This window comes from Lissotriton helveticus, chromosome 9, assembly GCF_964261635.1.
Source record: "Lissotriton helveticus chromosome 9, aLisHel1.1, whole genome shotgun sequence".
Taxonomy (NCBI): domain Eukaryota; kingdom Metazoa; phylum Chordata; class Amphibia; order Caudata; family Salamandridae; genus Lissotriton; species Lissotriton helveticus.
The window spans coordinates 38,062,281-38,078,523 of NC_136070.1; the positions used below are offsets into that span (position 1 = coordinate 38,062,281).

The following is a 16,243-nucleotide window of genomic DNA, read 5'->3' on the forward strand; positions in this document are numbered from 1 at the left end:
ATAATGGTCACTGCACTTGGCCTTCAACCACCCTCAGTGTGACAAGGGTGTAGAGTCGGCACTAAAAACCCTAACTCCTGACACCTACTTTCACGGCCTGTGAGCTTGTTATACCACATATCCGGTGGTTGCTCCAATTGAATAAAAGACGGCCCCCCAAATACCGGCTTTTACTTTCTTGCCCTGAAGAAGGAACTGTGTACATGTTTGTTTTGTTCCGAAATGCGCGTAGGCGTTTTACAGTTTAGTCTTTTTGTGTACTGTTGTTTACTGCATTATTGCATATGGTGTCTTTTGTCATGTGTTTATTATTGTTATTTTTCCCGTGTCAATGTTAGAGATTTAGTGTTGTGCATTTTGCCTTGTACTTATATCATGGGCCTCTGTCTTTGTATTGTCTACATTGTTACAAGAAAAGGAAACAATTTTTAATGTGTTTATGTGACCACTTTATTTAATTTTGATACTAATAAAATGTGAATTGACATATTGTTGTAATGTTTCATACTCTGTGGGACAATTAACTGTATAGTGTGGATGAACTACCCACAACAGTATAATCCTACGGAGGAAGATTTTTTTCTTTAACCTACTGGATGTAACCCTTAATCATATAAACTGAGGGCATGATTCACAAAGGTAAACTTACGCTTATCTGTAAGTTTACTATTTTTTTGATTTTCGCACATAAAAAAAATAGATCTGTCCTACGCCTTTGCCCTGACTGCAAAGTTTACGTAGTTGAAAATTACCATTAGTAAAATTAATCTCACTTTTTATGAATACCAAAGAAATCATAACTTTACAGTAATGTGTAAGTTTACCTTTGTGAACGAGGCTCATAGTGTTTGATTTTTTTGATATATACTTCTAAAGAAGTTAACAAAACAAATAATGTGTTACAATTCTTTAAATATAAAACAAATTAATTTACCAGAAAACCTTTAAAAATAAATAAAAAAACACCAAAGCATACGCATACATGGGGGGCAACATCAGAAAATTGCATGCATCATTCACTGATCTTATATTATACTTGAAATAAAGAGGCCTTAAAAACATTGGGGCTTATTTACAAGTCCCTGCACCACCAGTATGTCACTTTTTCCCATATTAAAAGTGACGCACCTGGCGACGCAAGGGGCTTGTAAATAAGCCCCATCGCCCCTCAGGGAGACGATGTGGCCTAATTGCTAGGGCAGTCACTTCACATCTGGAGAAGTGGGTTTGAGTCTCAGCAATGACGCTCAACATCCTGTGATTCTGCGCAAATCACTTAGGGCCAGATGTAGGGCGCCCAATACTGGTCGGTAATGACCGAAATTACCGAATTTTGGCCGTTACCGACCGGTATTTGGAATTTGGAATGTAGGTGACATTTTTGTAGGATTCGGTATTTTACCGAATCGGTAACTTAAGGAATCGGTAAATTACCGAATTCTTAACATACCAATTCGGTAAATTACCGAATCCGTAATGTAGAGGGCACTCAAGTGAGTGCATTCCTCAGTTAAGGATTCGTTATTTACCACCTACTACAAGTTGGTGGTAAATAACGAAAACCTTTGAAAAAGCAATTTTTTGCTTTTCCAACACTGCAATGTGGCAGACATGCATGCCCTTAGGGCATGTATGTGTGCCACATGTGCACCCATGCACTATTCAGGGGTGCAATAGGGTGTCAATGTGACACCCTGCCACTCTTGAATGTGTTCCCCATTTTACCGAATCGGTATTTACCGATTCGGTAATTCCCATTCATTCCTACGGGCCTCCAGGCCCACAGGAATGAATGGGAATTACCGATTCAGTAAATACCGAATCGGCAAATACTGAATTTTACCGATTTGGTCAAATTTACCGAAAAATTAGCTACATACTATTTACCTATTTTTAAATACCGAATCGGTAAAATTCGGTATTTAAGAATCGGTAAATAGTATTTACCTACATCTGGCCCTTAATCTCCCCGTGCCTAACAAAAATGAATGTGTTCTTGTTTAACGCAATTGGTGCTGAAGAAAAACGCTCTGATACCTTCGGGTCAAGTTCGTGCAATGACTATTTATGCTAGAAAATCATCTTTGTGGCTTCCTGAATCCGAAGTAGACCTCGATTGTTTGCCATTGCAGGTAAGTTTGTATTATATTGATGAAAAGATGAAGTCAAATTATGTTCTCATAACTGGTGAGGATTAATTAATTATATTAGGAGATGAGACAACTTCAATCTAATGAAAAATAAAACAGTGCAGAACAAGCGAAAATCTAATGGAGAAGATTTTGTACCACTACAGCACGTAGCGGACATATTCCTTGTTCGGGGATAGATCGCCCATGAACAAGTCAAAATCGTCAGAGGCAGCCCTCCTCCAAAATAAAAAATCGATCTTCTGTCCTTTTTCTCTTGCAGCACCTCTAAATATGGCTATATTTGACTAACAGAAAGTGTCGCAAACCTGGATAAATGGATTTTCATTTTAGAGCAATATTCCCAGTCAAGTCTAAAGCTCAGGTGTTATAAACATTCAAGATCCATTTCATCTAGCCAAAAGGCCAACTCTGAGCATCCAACACAGAAATTGCAAACGAGTTCACGAGATAAATGTACTTTTTTGCTCTGAACCGGCAACCAGTTCTGCTGTTAAGAGTCCCCTTAGTGAACTGGATGTAGAATGAATGAGTGTGTAACCCGATCAAATCCCAGTAAATAATGCTATAGCAGCGGTGCCGGGGGAGTCACATTTCAAATGCAAGGCTTGCATAGAAACTGGGGACCCCAGGGTACACAGGCTTTGGAGAATGCTTCCCCCCACTTGGTTAAAAATTGTCTCTATTCATATAGTATGCATTCTACTGCATACAGCAGCGTGGAGGGAATTTTAGGTTTGTGTACATGCAGTCGATGTTTAACATGTCTGCGGCCACGGGAGTTGAAGAGAGAATTTACCTAATCCCTGTGCACCAGTGGCTTACCACCTTACTGTTCTATACAGTGCATATTGCTCAAATCATGGGAACGCACCCTACCCAAACATACATAGGCGTTCATACTTTCCTGACCCAGGAGACATTCCTTCTGCCTCTCCAGATCAAAATCTTACTTTTGAGCCCATTAATTTTCAGAACATGTTTAGCGGCATACCAGTGTAAATCATGTAATTCTTACTGAAGCCCAATGGAGGTGATGTCAAAATAGATCACAATGTCCCCGTACATTGGCAGGTGAAAGGGCGCAACCTTAGTGATGGAAGAACATGATGTAGACACATTTAAGGTAAAGAATAACATTTAATTAACACAATAAAGGCGCCAGCAGCATCCCTGTTTCAATCCATTCCATGTTACTGTACTAGCAGAAGACTCATGTCTACACCCATCAACAGATGGCACCAATCTGATGTGTGCACAGCAATTTGCAACCTCAAGAGGCCTGGAGGAATCGCAAGGATAGCCGGTTTATACCATAAAAACAGCTTATCAACACAAGTAGAGGCTGTGGAAAACTCAACGACGACTGAGTGAACCTGCTGTCCTTTCATACAGGCATCTCTCCGATGAAGAATGGACAGCTGCTATATTGTTGAGCACAGAAGAATTTGATTTGAAACTGACAGCTTGCAAAGGATAATTCCTTTTTCCATAACCCAAGTCTAGAGGTGGTCCAGAATGATATTGGCTGTTAGGGTCCTTATATGAAAACAAGAGCACACCCCTTATAATGTTCCTCAACCTTTCTTAACCCTATGTCACCGTTGACCTCAACATACTGTTGTGCCCATCCAGGGAATGGGGAGGAGTCACCGGGTTCATCTTGGAATGGATTTGAACCTTCATCTCCAGGCACTGCCAGCAGGTTCAATCTTCACCCCTGAAGGTGTCTTGTAGACTTCAGTGTGTGACATCCCTATCATGCTCGTCTTCAACGTATGCATGTGCCCGTTGATGCTATACCTGTAGCAGTAAGAACAAATAGATATGTGTGGCTCAAAAGCATGTTCACCCACAAAACAGGCCAGCAAATTAGTCCAATGTATTCACCTGTTTAGGTCACTTATTTTTCCAAATGAAGGAGAGTTTCTTACAACTGAACTGAGCCAAAACAAAAAACTTGGTTATGGGGCGGGGGGGTCAGAAGTCCTCTCTATCCCCGACTTAGGAGCACCACTTGGACTCTGATCTTCCCTTCATTCTGCTGGTCAGTACTATGTTCAAGGGTATCAATCCACTGGGTCCTAATCCTGCCAGTCAACCCACCACAAGGTGGGCACCTTATGATGGCCTGTCTGCTTAAAATACTTGGGGCCTCATTTATGACGCCTTGCGTCAGTTTTGCGCTTCCGATGCGTCACAAAAAGTGATGCATCGGCGGCGTAAAACATGCCTCCTGTTGCGCACTATTTACAAAGTGACGCATCTCAGCAGATGCGTCACTTTGTAAATCCCTGCGCTACATTATACCTGCGTCAGGTATAATGTATGCAGAGGGGTCGTTGCCCCGCAAAAAGCCTCGTAATAGTGACGCAGTGAAATCTATGAGATTTCACTGCGTCACTTTTAGGACGCTATTGCGTCCAAATCTTGCGCCTGCTGCACAGCAGGCGTAAGACTGACGCTAGCCCTTTCACATGGGGCTTTCCCCATGTGAAAGGATGCTTTGCTGGAGTTGCGTCACCTTTGTGACACTTTCCAGCAATGCGTCACTTTAGCGCTTACAGATACGTCAGAAATACTGACGTATCTGTAACTCCTTGCGCAATGATGCGTCATATTATAAATATGACGCATCATTATTGTCGCAAGGAGGGCGCAATGAAAAGTGACGCATCTCTGTTTTCACGCAGCGATGCGTCACTTTTCATAAATGAGGCCCTTAATATCTTTTACAACGGGTTCCCAAAAAAACTTATCAAGAGGCTTCAAAAATGTATGGAATCAAGTGATCAGAATGTGCCAGATTCTGTAACAGAGCAACCAAATGAAACCAGACTTAAAAACTCTCCACAGGTTTCCCATAACAATAAGAATAATGTTAAATGCACCATGAAGAATTTCTATTGAAGGAGAGGTACAGGATACCTGAGGAGACTGGTCACCCACTGTCTGCCAAACAGAAACCTGAGATCAGCAAGGCTAAGCTATATTTCTCAAGGACAGGCAGGTTGAGGTTGTATCTGTAGGAAGGTAGATCCCTGACTATGGTTGCCCCCAACTTTTTGCCTGGTGTTTTGCTGGTTTTCTGACTTAGTTGACCTGGGGCCCTGCTATTCAGGACCCCAGGCCTACTGCTCTCTCTGTAAAATGGATTCCATGTACCCTAGGTACATATCTAATTGGATACTGAGTCACCTTATCAGTCCCTGTACAGTGTACCTTAGGTACCCAGGGCATAGGTGTACCCAGGGCCTACCAGGGGCTGCAGCATGTATTATGCCACCCCTGGCTGGCCATCCAAATCTGACACAACTGGCTGCACGACAGCTGGGGCAAGGTGGTGTAATCACCCTTTGCTATAGATATAGTATTCCTATATCTAACCCTAAAATGGGCACACAGATCTCCTATCAGTCACTCCTATGGCAGGCCTTGACAATCCTGAAGGCAGAGTGCGTGGAATCGTGTGAGATAGTGCTCTGGCATGAGCTGAGCCTGTCTGCGGCTTTCGGGATCCATCCCTTAGCCGTTTCCATGATATCGCATACCATATACTCTTAAGTGCATTATATTCCTGGCGACGGGGTTAGCATTCCACCCTTCTAGAGGGACACGACATGTATGTAACCTGTAACCCCGGTTAAAGTCAGACATAGCCTTAGCTCCACAAAATGGATGCTGCCACCGAGACACAAGTCTGCCCTACTGCTGCTGGGAGTCCTCCCAGAGCAGGAGGCAAGGACAAAGGGTTTCCTGTCAGGGGCGGTGCCAGCACCATCCCAGACAGGATTTTGTGTATCCTAGGTAGGCAGGGCTTTAGAGGAAGGTGACTGCAAGTGGCACCCCGGTGCTCACTGTGCATAGGCCGGCTGGAACCAGTTCCAGGGTCACTCCAGACCCTGTGCTGGGGAAAGCCCGCCAAAGGAGAGGGGTGTAACCACCCCCCTCCTAGTCCCACCCATAGGGCAGGACTTAGTCGCGTGCCAGCCCCTTTTTGCAGGATAAAGGTAGGAACTGGCCCCCTTCCAAATCAGATCATCTTTGAATCCTGAAACTACTTTCCACGAAAGGAACTCAAGACTTCTTCCCAAGATTCTCCCTTGTGACTAAGGAGTAGTCACCCTGCAGCAGCAGGCACCAACCAAGCATCGCGGTTTGTTGCCAGTCTCTCCTTCGGATCAAGACTGCTCCAGCACGACGAGAACCGGCTTCCCTGGCACCTCTGACCTCAACCTACATCATCAGCCCAGCTGTGATCCGTGGGTGTGGCGAGACCTCGAGGGACCGGCCATCTTCAGAACTGCACGACGCTTGTCCAGCACGACCACCGAGTGATCCTCGACCGAGTGCTTTGGGGTAAGAGAAGCCCCGACCCTGAGCAGCTCCAGCACCGAAGTTCAGCCCCCCTGCATCCACGAGATCTGCGTGGGGCCCTTCTGCTCTTTGCTGCCAACCGCGTTGTCCAGGTCACTTGCCCGTTGGCTAGTGGCCCCCTCACGACGCTCCACGACGACAACTACTGCTGGTCTGGTTGCTCCAGACTAGCCCTTGCTCCCCTCCAACAGAGGAGCACCCTGGACCCTCCTGGTCCACTCAAGACGCCATTTTAGGTCCACCGCGTGGGCCTTGCATTTGCCAAGACTTGTTGCCCAATCCTGGGTCCAGCGACGTCGACAGCAAGAACCTTCGTGGGACAGCTCGCACCTCCATCCTGGTCGCCGACAACGCCTCCTGGTCCGAGAGACTGCAGAGCCCAGCAGCGCCCACTCACCTGGCTGAGGTGACTTCGTCCGGTGCCATCCTGGTGCCCACTCAAATCACTGGCTAGTGATTCAGAACTTGGTCCCCTCTGCTTACAGGTTTCTTCTTCCCTGATCCAGGCTTGGATCACTCCGAACTTTCTTCACTGGCCGCCTGCCAGCAACTCTTTCTTCAGGCTCCTGGATCTTCAACGAGGGTTTCCGACGCAACTTCAACCCTATGCAGCCGCAGCCCCTGGGCTAGGTAACCTGAGTACTCCGGTGCTCCAGCATAGTCCAACACCCTAAGTGTTCGGATCCACCCTTGTTTTCGACCCACCTAGTCGGGTTCGCCCGAGAACAGTAACTTTGCAACTGCTAGCCTCCATAGACTTTTTCCCGCCTTACGCGTGAGAGTTCCCACTCTGCACACGACGTCCACAGGCCTCCTGCATCTAATCCCAGTGTTTAGAATTGTAGGCCTAGCGATTCCTAAGTCTAGAAAAGTACTACTTACCTGCTAGTAAGTTCGCATTCCACTTACTGAGTATATGGTTTTTCGTGCCCCTAGGGCATTTGTGTAAATTGTGCGACTTAAAGTATTTTCTTAAGAGTTTTGTTGTGTGCTTAGCTCCCTGTCTCATAAAGAGCCAGTGTAGTCTTGTTAGAAATAAATATACGTTTATTTTCATAACAACTTGTGTGGTGTCCTTTCACTTGGTGTTCAAGGGGTAATGTGATGGTAAAACAGCTGGCTTAACACGCCCTCTAGAGTATTAGCCTTAGACTGCTCGTATCCATGCTACTAGGATAGCTGGTCTATAAGGTTGACTTACAACCAATCATCAATAAGGGTTGTTTGGACTGATACAAAGTGCTCACTAGAATAGTGAACATTATATATCAGGCCAACTTCTCACAGTATCCACAAAAGAGTACCTGGACATCAATATGGAGCGTCAGCTGTCCTCCATACAACACCAGGGTGCCCTACAGGCAAAAGTGCATTCCCTAATTTTTGCATTGAAGCTGCTGAATAATAAACTTAGCTTCCCCTCATGCTCTCGTCTTCTAACTAACTGTAATGGCAACGCAATTTATCCCAACAGTGGCATATGGGATGGAAATCATGTGAGGCAGGGAAACGGATACATTAAAACAGCTACAAACAAAAGCCTACAAAGCAGTATTCTATTTGCCAGAATCGTCCAGCCCAGGTCCGGCTCAAATGTTGCCTAAAAAATCAAAAACTGCAAAGAATGAACGGCTTTGTCAAACTATGTTGGAGACTTCGTGCTTTTGAGAGAGGGTCTTTGATGAAAATATGTTGGATGGAATCCGAGGCGCAGATGAGGAACAAACAAAAACCATCCCTGGGAGAGTACTTAAGACAGCCAATTGATAAGATATTCGAGACGTATGGGCTAGTAGCGTGGAAAGAGCAGCTTTTTGCCGTAGCTGTCGGACCTACAGGCCAAGAACCATTTCACAAGGAGACGGCATGCTTGGACAGTGACCAGCTCTTACTTCAGTTTATGGCCTCATGTGTACATGACAGCCCATTTTTCACATGCTTTAAAATGTTTGTTTATGTTATATCGCTTTGGGCACCTAGATACTAAAGACCTTATTCCAACTTGGAATGGCAGGCCACCTCATCCTAGCTGCCGTCTGTATTAGAGACAGTATCGCATATCATTTGCACTTACCCATTGGTCATGGCCCAAAAAAAGATGCTACTCAAACCACTATTTTTGAAACTCCATATCGGCGCCTGCACGGTAGCCACCTGGCTGAGTGGAGCTTCCATTCCTCTAGCTTGCCAGGGAACTCAGGGCCACATTATCAAGAACGGGGATAACATTATCGCCGCTTTAGCGGTAGGAAACTGCCGCTGAAGCGGCGATAAGGGGCTTGATATTATGCCCTTGTGAATTCCGGTAGAAACCCAGGTTCTGGTGTAAATCTGGGCGTCTATGGGAATTCACAAGGGCATATTATCAAGCCCCTTATCGCCGCTTTAGCGGCAGTTTCCTGTCGCTAAAGCGGCGATAATGTTATCGCTGTTCTTGATAATATGGCCTAAAATTTTACATTTTGTGATGAAATTTAGTGGTACCGGGAAATGCACTTTAAAGGGCTTTTTGCACAATGCTTAAGCACCTTGTAGTCAAAGACAAGGGACAAAATAAAAAGAAGCACCTTAAAGCTCAAAGAGGCACTTGTTGTACTATGCCAATGGCACTTAGGAGTAGGACCATGCTGTGCAAAAAGAAACATCAATCGCTCACCCAGAAACTGAGATAATATGCTCCTTAGCACAATTGAACGATGAACCCATAACGAGCATAATAAAAACTGTGCCATGAACCGACATCAAATTAATTTGCACGTAACATATTCATCTTTCCCAATCGTTTAATATTTATTATTTCATCCACAAGTAGTAATTAGTATGTATTACTGTATGCAATGTTAGTACTTTTAGCTGTATGCATGGTTTTTTTCAACTATGCTTGAAATTATTCTGATTCTATGGGCCTCATTTATGAAAAGTGACGCATCGCTGCATGAAAACAGCGATGCGTCACTTTTCATTGCGCCCTCCTTACAAAATGCTGGATGCGTCATATTTACAGTATGACGCATCATGTCGCAAGGAGTTACAGATATGTCAGTATTTCTGACGTAGCTGTAGGCGCAAAAATAACGCATTGCTGTAGAGTGTCACGAAAGTGACGAAACGTCATCAATGGGTCATTTCACATGAGCAAGTCCCATTTCATATGTGCCTGCATCAGTCTTACGCCTGCTGTAAGGCAGGCATAAGATATTGACGCATTTGCGTCCTAGAAGTGATACAGTGAAATCTCATAAATTTCACTGTGTCACTTCCAAGAGGCTTACTTGCGACAGAACGCCCACCCTGCATACATTATACCTGGCGCAGGGGTTTACAAAATGAGGCATCTACCTAGATGCGTCACTTCGTAAATATGACCCAACATGGCGCATTTTTTACCCTGCTGGTGCGTCACAAAAAGTGACGCAAGGGCTCATAAATAAGCCCCTATATTTCTTAGCGACCCTAGAATGGAAGAAATGTGCTGGTCTGTTTTAAGAAAGGCTTGAAAACTGAGATTCTTCATCATGCATTCAAGATTTGTTTGGGAAAGTTGCTTATGAATATTGGACTGAAATTCTCATTTCACTTATTGGATGCTAACTTCCCCTTTCTGCATTGCAAATAGAGCTATAAAGTAACCAGTAGTACAGATGTAGTGCTCACAGTGTCCTCAAAGATAGTGTCTAGGATTCAGGAAAACTATTTTTATGTAAAACATTAATGTGAATCAATATTATATATCTATTTCAAATTTAGAACAAAACTGAAAAATGGCATAGTGCTAGTAACTTAGATTTGAAGTAAATATTTAATTGATTTAACTATATTAATTTAAATAAAAAAATATTTTTCTGGAGATTAAATTAAAAACAAACTAAGGGGCTGATTACGATGGAGGATTTTCTGCATCCTCCGGGCCGGCGGAAGCCACCGCCGGCCTGGAGGATGCGGAGAATCCTCTGCGGACCCACCAAAGACCCACCGCCAAATTAGGATGGCTGGTGGGTTTGGTTTCAGTCCGCCGCTTTTCCGCCGCGGTCGGCTTACAACCGCGGCGGAAAAGCTCTAACATGTCTGGCGGTGTCTATCAGACACCGCCAGGCATATTAGGATGTCTGGAGTACTATGCCTTTCCACGGCGGCATTTCCGCCGTGGAAAGGCATACGGACTTTTGTTTGGGGGCCCGTTGCGGGCCCCCAGGGGTGACGGGAGGAGGTGTGGGGGGTGCACATGGGGTGTACCTATGGTACCCCCTGCATTTGTATGCAGAAATCGGCAGGCACCGCGCGGTGCCTGCCGCTTTCTGCATACAAATGCAATGTATGCATTTGTAACATAGCGGCGGGTGCAGCTAGAAGCCGCACCCGCCGCAATGTTACAAATAGAGGATGTGACCGCCAGGGTGGCGGTCACATCCTAATTGCGCAGGAGGGAACTCCTCATGCCCATACGGAGGTTCCCTCCTCCTCGGTGATCACGGACGGACTCAAGTCCGTCCGCGATCATAATGGGCCCCTTAATTCCCACTTGAAATAAAAACTTTTTTTTAGAATGGATTAATAATTATTAAAAGTGATGCACAGAGTTAATGATATTTTAATAAAAATCAATGTTATATTATTTTAGAAATTCAAAAGAGTTTGTTAAAATATTTTATAATTAAATAATAAATATTTTGTATCTGATGGTATTTTTAAAAAAAAATTATATTTACGTGTATGTTTAAGTATTTTAAATAATGTATTTAATATTATTTCCTATGGGGTTTTATTTTAAGCCCCTCCCTCCATTATTTTCTATGTGTTTGGTCTTGAGTGGTGCTGCACGCAACTCTGAAGTAATTTACTGCTGTTTTGGCTCACTTTTTGGCTCTACTAACTTTAGAAGTGCAGTTTGTGATTAGCTATGGGAATACTCTTTTGTGGGTGGGTACATGACCCTCCTTAAACACCTTTCTAAACCCCTCCTTAAACCCCTTCCATTTAGTAATAAGTATGCCTTTTTTCTCCAGCTACTATCATTACGATAGTAATGACGACCTGGAAAGCCTCCGACCACATGTCGGAGCCTTTACGGGCCTCATCGCGGGTTTCACTTTGACCACTACATTATGATGCAGGTGGTCAAAACTGAAACTGGCTGGTCATTCTGGCTGGATTCTGATGGGCTCAAGGAGCCTTTCGGCTAGCCAGAGACCGGCACTAATCTCAATGGACAACGTTTCTGCTGTTGGGATAATGGTGCTTGGTTATCAATAGGCTTACCATAGCGGGTTTTCCGACATGTAAAGACTGTTGGAAAGTGAGGTTGGGGGCCCTTAGCAGAGCCCCTTTCTCCCTGCGGCCTCCGGTTGGGGGCCGAGGAGGCACCTTTGGTGCCCCCCTGTTAATCCCTGCACCAAGGTGCCTGCCACATGGTGCAGGGATTAACCGAATGTCCCATTTCTCTAAGGGAACTTGTGCTACAGCCGGTTTATGGCTGCAGCACAAGCTCCCATGGAGAAATTGGAGCAAGCGACATTGTACCCAAGCTGCACCTCAATGACAAGCCCCACCTGTCATGTGATCACATTAGGTCCGGGCGGGAATACGACCAATTTACATGTTCACGTTTTAAACTTGTAATTTTTCTTGAACATTGACATTAGACACAAATTGCAAGCCTATATAGGATAATATTCTATGAAATGTCCTTGCTTACATTTACCTTTCTTTGAAGGCATTTTATCACAAGCCTTGAAAATACTTTATGAGTGCTAAGTTCACTGCGCTCAATGTTGTGGACATAGAATGAAAAATGGCGGCCAGACTGGGGCTTCGGCATGGTAACAAAGGGGTAGTTTAATATATAAACATCATCACTCCTTTATTTAGTTAGAGGAGCGTTTTGCTAACACTGTCAAGGTCGCCCCATGCCGGAATTCCAGCCTATCTGATTCCTGTTTCCCTCCTGAGAGTGATGGCGCCCAGCTCCATGGTCAAGACAGGCTCCTAGATGACACTTACCCACAGGTGACAAGGAAGTAAGATCACCCTACAGGGATTCTGGCAGATTCACACACCCTATGTACACTAGGATAAGGAGCTCTAGGTATGAGCACAAAATATCATTGTATTTACAAGCAAGCATATAATCTACATAACAGCACAATGGTTGAACCGTTTATCTTCTTTAACATTCTCATGATGCCGATTACTCTATTTTGTTATATTCTATTGATAATTGCCACACATGTATTTTACATAAGAATCATATCTTTTCAATAAATATTGAAATGCACATCCGAATAAGTCTTGTGTCTCCCTTTGGGCATGCATGGGTTATCAAACAAAAGGGTTCTAGATCTGTTTCCACGAGGAGTCAGGGTTGTCATGTTCTGAGATTCCACATTTTCCACCTGTTACCTTGTTGGGTTAGGGGTACAGATGGTGGCCTGAGAGTTATCCTGGACTAAGGCCAACATATCCCGATTGTGTGCGTGGACTCAGTCTTGTACAGTTTTGATGTTTATGTTGTCCAACAAACATACAGTTTTACTGGGAAAGTATAAGCCATATGACAATGTAGTCTGAAACAGGCCTCAGTTTACTTGTATTTCTATCTGGAGGGAACCTGGACTGACTGTAGGAGCTGGGCTGTTCCCAATAGAGCAGGATCACCTTTGATTTGTGCATGGATTGTCTCCAGCTACAGTTGGAAAGTAGACAAAAAAACAATGGATTGGAATTAGGCCAGAGTAATGATCAGTGGCTGAGACTAATTGAAGCATTAGGAATCACTTTTTACAAGGTCTAAAAGATTTACAAACATTGTGAGCTCCTTTTTGAGCTATGATGTCTTGAATTACAAAAGCCTACAGTTTATGTTCTTACAAAGCACACACCTAATGCACAATACTGTTCTACAATGATGTTTCCTGCTAGTAAGAGGTACTTCCAGAGAGAGCAAAGTGAGGACTAAATAAACCTAAGTATTTAAGCATAGTTGAGATGAGCAGAATGAAAGAGGCATACCTTTAATCACAAGAAACAAGTGCAAAGATGATTGTTTCATGGAGAGCACATTATACTCTTTAATGAAGCTATTTTATTCCAGGAGGTAGACCTAGCAGGTTACAAATGGTGTTCTTATTCATCCATGCAAGAAAAAAAATCATTCGTTGTTGGTGAATATTATTTTGAATGTGATCCGATAAATGCCTATAATAAATGTATATATTTTGTATATTACTGCATTCTTGAGTGCTGAAGTGTCAAAATAAATATGAATGCTAGAAAATGTGCCATAAATCTTCCGTTAATACCCAATATGCCACATCATTTGTCTTTACTTGCTGCATAATTTAGTCAACCATGACACATAATTCGGTCTCCAATTGTCATATAGTTCTAATGGCCCACGGTGTATTTGAGCTATTTCAAGAAAATTCTATTCTGCATTTTAAATCATGATCTGCAGAACCTAATTGCTATAGACACAAAAGAGGAAGGTAACCAGGTGATATTCAGGCGCACAGCAACAGTATGGCGATAGTAAAACACACAAAGTAACAGAGTTCTCAAAGCAAGAAAGGGAAGGCCACCCACTTCCCCACAATCCCAAAACTAAGTTCCAGGTAAACACGCTTAATAATTCCTTGCTGAGCTCTCCAACTGCATAGTAATGTGTCATAAACAGTATCACTCCAAATCTCCAGTGATTCAAGTAGTCCACAGTATCAGGCAATCCAAATTATAATCAATAATGTCAAAATAATGTTCATTGGCCACTTCAGCTAAGACACCAAGGTTCGTCGTAGTTCACAAATCCAATTTATTAAGATTCCTTCCAATCAGTATACGATACTTATAGCAGCCAACACGTGTTTTGTCAGGCATTAATATCATGCCATACCGACTTCTTCAGGGCTGCAAGCCAAGAAGATATATTAGCAACATAGCAAACCATATAAATGACTGTTCAAAGTCTGGAAAATTTACACTTAATCAAATCACCCTCTGAGCGGAAAGACATAGTCCATAAGTGATCGTATTAAAAGAAAAAAAGAAAAAAACACCAAAATAAACAGTGCTACCCGAGGTGTCTCTAAGAAGCATTACTGGACCTAAAGCCCAAAAAAAGTAGAATTGAAACGTATTTAAAATTTAACTTTACCAAAGATAAGGTTGTATCCTTGATAAACACGTCACTCCTCAGTATATACAACAGGAAACAAATCTGAAATTATATGAACCCATCCTTATTCCTGCATCCCTCGCGGGCCCACAGTGTACAAGTATATCTAACGTAGCAAGTTTTACTCACTCTATAATTCCAAGAGTCTATGTAAATATGGGTCATTCAAATAATTAATCCATTGTCAAGTCCAAAAAAGCTGCTGTCAAAAGTCGTATCTTGAATCAAAATATCCCCGGAAATAAACATAACCAAAATAAGGCTGTATAAGGTGCAGTAACTAGATCAAGGAGTCATAATATAATACAAAATTCCACTCACCTAAATTAAGGTGATTCTCATGCCAATATCAATTATTTTGACATTATTGATTATAATTTGATTGCCTGATACTGTGGACTACTTGAATCACTGGAGATTTGGAGTGATACTGTTTATGACACATTACTATGCAGTTGGAGAGCTCAGCAAGGAATTATTAAGCTAATTGCTATAGACACGTCTTGGTCACAGTGATGCGTTGAGGCTGTGCATGCTTACATTGATCCTACTTGTAGTTTGTTAAAGCATATAAAATGTATTTCCCTTGCATAGCTCCCTGTCCTTGCTGCATAATTTTGTCAATTATGAAAGATAATTTGTCCGCTATTTCCACATAAATGCGATTGGTCTAGGTATTTTAATTCCACCTCTGTGCTGGGGACTTACTGGAGGCTGTCTGCTATTAGAGGAAGACTGTGCATTTTGCTATCTGCCGCAGCTAGCGCATAGCTGGGCGTCCTTGTCGCCTAGTCCACCCTCATGGTTTTGAGATGGTGATCCGGAGGCATGTTACACCTTCAGTTGGGGTAATTTGTTGGAACAGGCAGTAGTTGAGTCTTGGTGTCAAATTAAGTCAACTTGGCGTTTTTCGTTGCATGTTTAGCCAACTCCATTATTTGAGGGAAAAAGAATGAACTGCCCTTCCCTAGATAGTAGATTGTCCAGAGAACACTGTTGGAGGTGCAACATTAAAAAATAAACATTTGTCATTTGTGTGATGTCAGTTCCTGTTCAAGTCATATATAAAAAAGGCAATCACAAAAGGAAGATGTGTCGCAGTGCATTCATTCCCTAAGTTACATCACATCCATTGCAGACTTGTTCTCTATTTTTAACTGTGATTTTTAGGTCCAGTGTTAGCCGAGACAGTGTGATTTCACTAAAATGATGAATAACATACTTACTTCTATAGTAAGCCTTCAGTTCACTTCTTAATCCGTCGGGCAGTTGCTGTATCATTCATGTTTTTTCTTCTGCCCACTACAGCATACAGCATAGGTCAAAGACAGACCCGCGTCAGCCATTGGCTAACTTCACTATGAATGATGGAATTCTGCTCTTTCACAAGGAACACAAGTAAGTTCCCTGCAGTGCCAGGGATAGCTATAGCAGTGTGAGCTTTTTGAGACCAAAAAATATTTGTGTTTGTGATTTTAGCCATTTTTTATTTTTTATATTGTTGAAGGGCCAGTAGCTCCCCCAACAGTATAGTTTTACAAAAAACAGG

At 43.1% G+C, this 16,243-nt stretch overlaps 1 long non-coding RNA gene across 5 annotated transcripts in view; it reads right to left on the bottom strand.

Moving 5' to 3' along the window:
- Positions 1 to 16,243, bottom strand: part of LOC144782605 (uncharacterized) — an 834,782-nt gene that overhangs the window by 544,339 nt on the left and 274,200 nt on the right. The window contains exon 5 of one of the 5 annotated variants that reach the window (XR_013601171.1): positions 11,292 to 13,206. The exons of the other annotated variants lie outside the window; for them this stretch is intronic. This is a non-coding gene — a long non-coding RNA (uncharacterized LOC144782605). Of the gene's footprint in view, positions 1 to 11,291; positions 13,207 to 16,243 lie in introns of those variants that run through there. 5 annotated transcript variants of the gene reach the window in all.